The sequence below is a fragment of the Brassica oleracea genome, chromosome C9, assembly GCF_000695525.1.
Source record: "Brassica oleracea var. oleracea cultivar TO1000 chromosome C9, BOL, whole genome shotgun sequence".
Taxonomy (NCBI): Eukaryota; Viridiplantae; Streptophyta; class Magnoliopsida; order Brassicales; family Brassicaceae; genus Brassica; species Brassica oleracea.
This window is the reverse complement of record NC_027756.1, coordinates 20,073,946-20,080,014: the sequence shown is the minus strand read 5'-3', so window position 1 is coordinate 20,080,014 and position 6,069 is coordinate 20,073,946. Positions and strand designations below refer to the sequence as shown.

General features: G+C 36.7%; 1 pseudogene; it reads left to right on the top strand.

Moving 5' to 3' along the window:
• The first annotated feature begins 1,855 nt into the window (after positions 1 to 1,855).
• On the top strand, positions 1,856 to 2,408 carry LOC106317514 (annotated as a pseudogene).
• Positions 2,409 to 6,069: the final 3,661 nt, after the last annotated feature.

Here is a 6,069-nt window from a genome sequence, read left to right as displayed (position 1 = left end):
TGAAACAATCACCTAGAGCATGGTACAATAAGCTAAGCACAACACTGAATGGTAGAGGCTTCAGGAAGTCCGAGCTTGATCACACTCTCTTTACTCTCAATACTCCCTCAGGCATCATTGTTTTGCTTGTGTATGTGGATGACATCATCATAGCAGGCAGTGATAAGGAAGGAATCCGAGCCACCAAAGAGTTTCTGAAATCAGTATTTGATATAAAGGATTTGGGAGAGATTAAGTACTTCCTTGGGATTGAGCTGTGCAGATCCAAGGAAGGGTTGTTTATCTCTTAAAGGAAGTATGCATTGGATCTCTTGAAGGATGCTGGTGTGTATGGAGGAAGAACAGCCAAGATGCCCATGGAGGGTGGGTACAAGGTTCCACGTGAGGGGGAGATTGAAGACAGCAAGTTGTTCCATGATCCAAAGCTGTATAGGAAGCTTGTGGGGAAGCTGATATACTTGACCATCACTAGGCCAGACATTTGTTTTGCTGTGAATCAAGTGAGCCAGCATGTGCAAGCTCCAAAAGAGCATCACTGGCGCATGGTGGAGAAGGTTCTCATGTACCTGAATGGAACTCAAGGGCTTGGTATATGGATGGGTGCAATAAAAGCACTGAAGTTGTGGGTTATTGTGATGCTGATTGGGCAGGTGATAGAGCAGACAGAAGGTCTACAACAGGCTACTGCACTTTCATTGGAGGAAACATGGTTACTTAAGATCAGTTGGCAGATGTGTTCAATGTGTTCACCAAGGCAGCAAGACAAAAGACTATGGAGTCCATTCACATCAGATTGGGACTCATAGATCTTGGGAAGAGAAGGAGCTGATCCCCTAAGGCATGAGGTCTTTACTCTTTTTTCCTCATCAAGGTTTTGTCCAAATGGGTTTTCCTTGGTGAGATTTTTAACGAGGAAGATCTCATGGCTATCCAAGCTTAGACTTTCACAAAGCTAAGCTTGAGGGGGAGTGCTGAGATGAGATCAATATATGGGAAGAGAAAGACATGAGGAGTTGAGTATGATGAAGATGCCATACATGGCGTAGTAATACTAGTTACCTGAGTAACTTTCAAGGGTTAAACCAAAGTTACCCTAGTTATCCTAGTATACTAGTTATACTAGTTACCCGGGTAACTTTGGATGAAGAAGAGAAGCCCTATTCCCTTTGCTAAGGCATCAGACCGTTTCAAGGGAAGAAGAAGCACATGTGACAGGCTGAAGAAGAGCTGGATAAAGCAAAAGGAGCTTTATGCACAAGGAAGAAGCTCATTGGATGGTTTGAATTAAAGCAAACCCTATCTCTTGTAATAGTGGCTCTTTATGAAACCCTCATCTCAGTGTTGCCTCCTCATATATATTGTAAACTCTGATCAGATTAATAATTAAGAAGTTTGAGATTATCTCTCTAGACTCTCTCTCTTGTTCATGATGATTCTTAAATACTCTTAAACATGATTACTACCTAATCTCTCTACAAATCTTCCATTAATCTTCTCTAATCTTCTTTTAATCTCTCAATACCTACTCTATTCTCTAAAATCGTAACATTGATGAAGGAGTTGACCAAATTTAACATGCATATCTGGAAATGGGAAAGCAAACATTGCTTGTTGACCATAATCTAATAAATAAACATTATAAGTGAATATGTGATATCTTTTTAACACTAACATTTTTATCTCTATTTAAAAAAAAATAACGCATCGAAAGAGTTCTACAACAAACAATTTGGCATAGAATGGTAAGTTTTTAAGTTATATAACGATCTTACTGTAAAATTCTTTGTTTCATTTTCACTATAAATTGAATCAGAAGGATAAGTTTCTTTATCAACACATTCTCATTTTTCTTCTCCCCAACAGAAAATTAAAATAAATAATGAAATTCCCCGTTTTCTTTGTTATGTTTTTTCTCTTCTTGATCTGTTTCACAACCGCCCAAACTCTTATTCAAGATTCTCGCAAGAAAGCTGCAGCTAAAGACCCTCTTTTCAAATATGATTTTTGCGTCCAGTCTCTTGAAACCGACCCGCATAGCAAAGCCGCAACTAATCTGAAAGGATTGCTCATAGCGTCTACGAAGAATGCTGAGTTTAACACAATTAAGGTAAAAAAGATCGTTGTAAAGATTCTCATGGACAAGAAAGCTTCACATGGTATTGTTACCTTTACGCGACTGCATCAAGCTATATACTGATGGTAAAGATTATTTAAACTAAGCTTTGAAAAACGTTAAATCAAGCAATTACAGAAACGCTAGTGTGCACTTGAGTGCTGCTTTGGATGCACCAACCACATGTGAAACTGGATTCAAAGAAACAATACATAAAAAACCTCCGGTTGCAAAAGTGAATAAGGCATTGTTTCAGAAAATTTTGATTCCTTTGGCTTTTTCAAATATGATGTGATAAAATTTATTAAAATATATTATTTAACATATGGATTAATGGTTACTTAATAATTTAAGAGAAAAGAGATTATCCTATCAGAAAAATTCATTATTCTTCAATTATATAATTATTATGATTGATAAACACTAGAAGGTTATATAGCATCATTCATGATTCTGTTTTTTTTAATATAAAAATGTGTGTAGTAAAAAGAGTCAATTATATATATAAGAGAAATGAATCACCTGGTTTTGAGCTGAAAATCTATATAATTTAACATGGTATCAAATACCAATCCACACAATTCACTCGCTCCATAATCTATATGACCGAATTTAGAATACAAAGTTACAAATAGACTTTAAAAGATAATTAAAAAACTAAAAAAATAACTAAAATTTATATATTGGTTCAACCGGTCACTGGGTTCTGGGTTTTAATGGATTTTTGTGAGTTTTATTGGATTTTTAAATATTGGTTATTTCTCAAAACTCAAACCAGATTTATTTCGGGTCGCCGGATTTACCGGTTCAACCGCGGGTCATGGTCGAGCAAGATAAGATTGGTATCGACGATCCTTAGTCACGCTAAGGGCAATAGATAATGTAGCTGAGTTAATACCCAGAGGAGACAGCAACAATTGGAATTGCTCGAACTCTTTAGCAATTCTGCGGAGACGTGAAAGAGCGTAAGAGACATTAGGGAACTTTTCTGGAGAGATAAACGCCTTCCACGCTTCAGCAGAAGATACTTAAAGGATCACTTTCGTGATATGCAAGTCTCGAAGTGCTTCCACTGACCACATTATCAAGAACAGATCAGCTTCAAATGGAGATAGCACACTAGAGAAAGCTCTTCGACTGTGGAGCAGAGGGATACCATGATGGTCTCTAACAATCCATGATGAGCCACATTTTTGAGACGATGCTTCCCATAAAGACCCAACATTGCACTTAATAAATCCTTGAGCAGATTTTTGCCAGCTAATGGAAGGGAGTGGAACCGAGGCCTGATCGTAATGTTCCTCCTGATCTAAAACCTGCAAGTTTAGCCAACTCCCCGCATCCTCTGTAGCTTTGGATATAATAGACTCAGGGTTACTTGCACTCGTTCTAAACAGAGAGCATTACGAGCCTTCCAAATTAGCAAGATCCATGGGAATAAAAGGCGAGCAGAGTTATCCATTGGTAATCTTTTGCTCGCTGACAATAAGTGATACATGTTAAGCCACACTGAGGTAGAATACGGTTTGTGTTGAAAACTTTTCAATTGTACTATGATGGTCTCTAACAATCCATTTCAGCCACACTGAGGTAGAATAAGTATTTTGCTCATTTGTGTTGAAAACTTTTCAATTGTACTCTATCTTAATTTATATCATTTAAAAATGTTAAGCAATTGAAATCATGTAATTATCAGCATTTTCAAATGATATAAATTAAGATATAGTGCAATTGAAAAGTTTTCAACACAAATGAGTGAATGTAGTGAGTCATAGTATTCTTTGTTTAAGGTATGGTAACATATGTTGTAGTATTGTTTGTATTTTTAGGGTTATATTTTGGAAGCTTAACATTTTTTTTTGAAAAATTAAAATTTGACCTATGTGTTTAGTTTCGTGTATATCAAACACTATCAAAGTTTATTTTAAGCTTAGTGAAGTATTTTTTTTCTCCATTTAGTTAGTTATTTAAGTTTAGAGTATAAATTTAGGGTCTAGAAAACTTTCAGGAAGTCTTCTGGGCGAGTAGTATATTTAGAGGTAGAAGACCTCCATGAAGTCATCTAATAGAAGACTTCCCTGAAAGTCTTTTGAATCGAAAATATTTAATGTAAATGGAAATTTTTGTTTCCATATATAAAGAAAGTGTACACATTATCTCTCTTCCTCTCAAATAGTTACAACAAAATGTAACAATTCTCACTAAAACTCTCCAACCTCTCTCTAATCTCTTTGAACTTGAAAACCTCAAATTTTATCACTACAAGAAAACACAAATTTAACGACGGCCAAAATCGTCGTTATTTCCTCGGAAAAGAAGGCTTACGAGGAAATGGCGATGAAAGACGTTTCGTCGTTATATGATTGTCGTAAGAGAAGATTCGTCGCCATTTCCTCGTTAATTAGCGAGGTTATATTTTCCTCGTAAAGAAGAATTAAGTTTTCGTCGTAAAGACCACGTGGGGTTTCCACGTAACGCGGTCGTTGTGCTTCCTCGTAAGAAACTCGTAAATGATTCGTCGTAAAAGACCCGCAAAAACCTCTAAATAAATTCGTCGTAATAAAAACGTAAGGAACACGAAAAAATTCGTCGTAATAGAATCGTAACTAAATCCACGTAAAATCCTCGTTAATTGTTCCTCGATATTTCGTCGTTAATTTTCCTCGTTAATACATCGGGAATTAGCGACGCAATTACTTTGTTTTCTATTTACTGAATTTATAAATAAAAATTATATTTATTTAATTTATTAATAAAATTTTAATTGAAATTAAATCGAATAGAAAATTTTTTTTGGCCGAATTAAAATGAAATTATATAATATATAAATAAGTTTTGAATTTTAAAATACAATAACAAAAAAAAAACTAATGCTGCATTGCCGCGTCGTAGAATTCCTCGCTCCTTCTCGAGAGATCTTCCTCGTTGACTTGCACGGATGTCTCGCCTGGAATGGGGTTTTGTTGTCTCATGGTCCTGAACATGGCCTCCCATTCCGGATTTGTGGCCGCTATGACGTCCAAGAAGTTCTCGAGACCAGTCATACGAGCTGTGAACGACGATTTTGTCGAGGCCAACTCGTTTTGTGTCGACGACAGCTGATGTTGTGTCGTCTCCAACACGTCGCGCAGCTGAGAGACTTCATCATCCCGTCTCTGGCCATAAGAGGAAGTCGCTCTCGGAACATCGTTGACGGAACCAATCCCCAACACACGTCCCTTTTTCTTAGGAGCGACCTTAAAAAACAATAAAATATATATTAAAATTTAAATTTTAAAGTAAAATGGAATTAATAAAAAATTTATATAAAATTTACCTCCTCGTAAATTCTATCCACTTCTATTGTGGATAAGACGACGGGTGATCCGTCGGCGGACTCCTGCGCCAGCTGGGTCTCACGCTCGTCAATACGAGCTGCCACATCATTGTAGATCTTCTCAGACCTCTCATCTACAAATGCGCCCGCCTTGTTCTTGTGGGTCCGATCGAAAAGTTCCATAAGAGTCGGTAAACGTCCCAACTCCTTGGCCTAAAAATAGTTAAGAAAGTTTTTATTATATATATATACGAGTAGTGAGCAGTACGCTGGTGCTTGCGAATAGTCTGCAAAATTTAAATTTCTAAATTAAAGTCAAGAGTAAAAAAAAAAATTATGAACAGTATTAACTACGTAATTAATAAAATTACGAAACCTAAATTTTCTAAACTAATTTCGTAAACTAAATTCCCTAAACTAACCACCTAATCTAAATTCCCTAAACTACTTAGAGAGGAATGAGAGACTTACCATGGTGAGAGGAAATAGAGAGGCTGTAGAGAGGAAATAGAGAGGAAATGAAGAGGGCCTGCGGTTTCGCCTATATATAGGATTACGGTTCGTCGAAGATTAATCGCAAAATAACGAGGAAAGACAGAGGCCCGTCTTTCGTTTCGTCGCAAGGCCCACGCAAATTAAC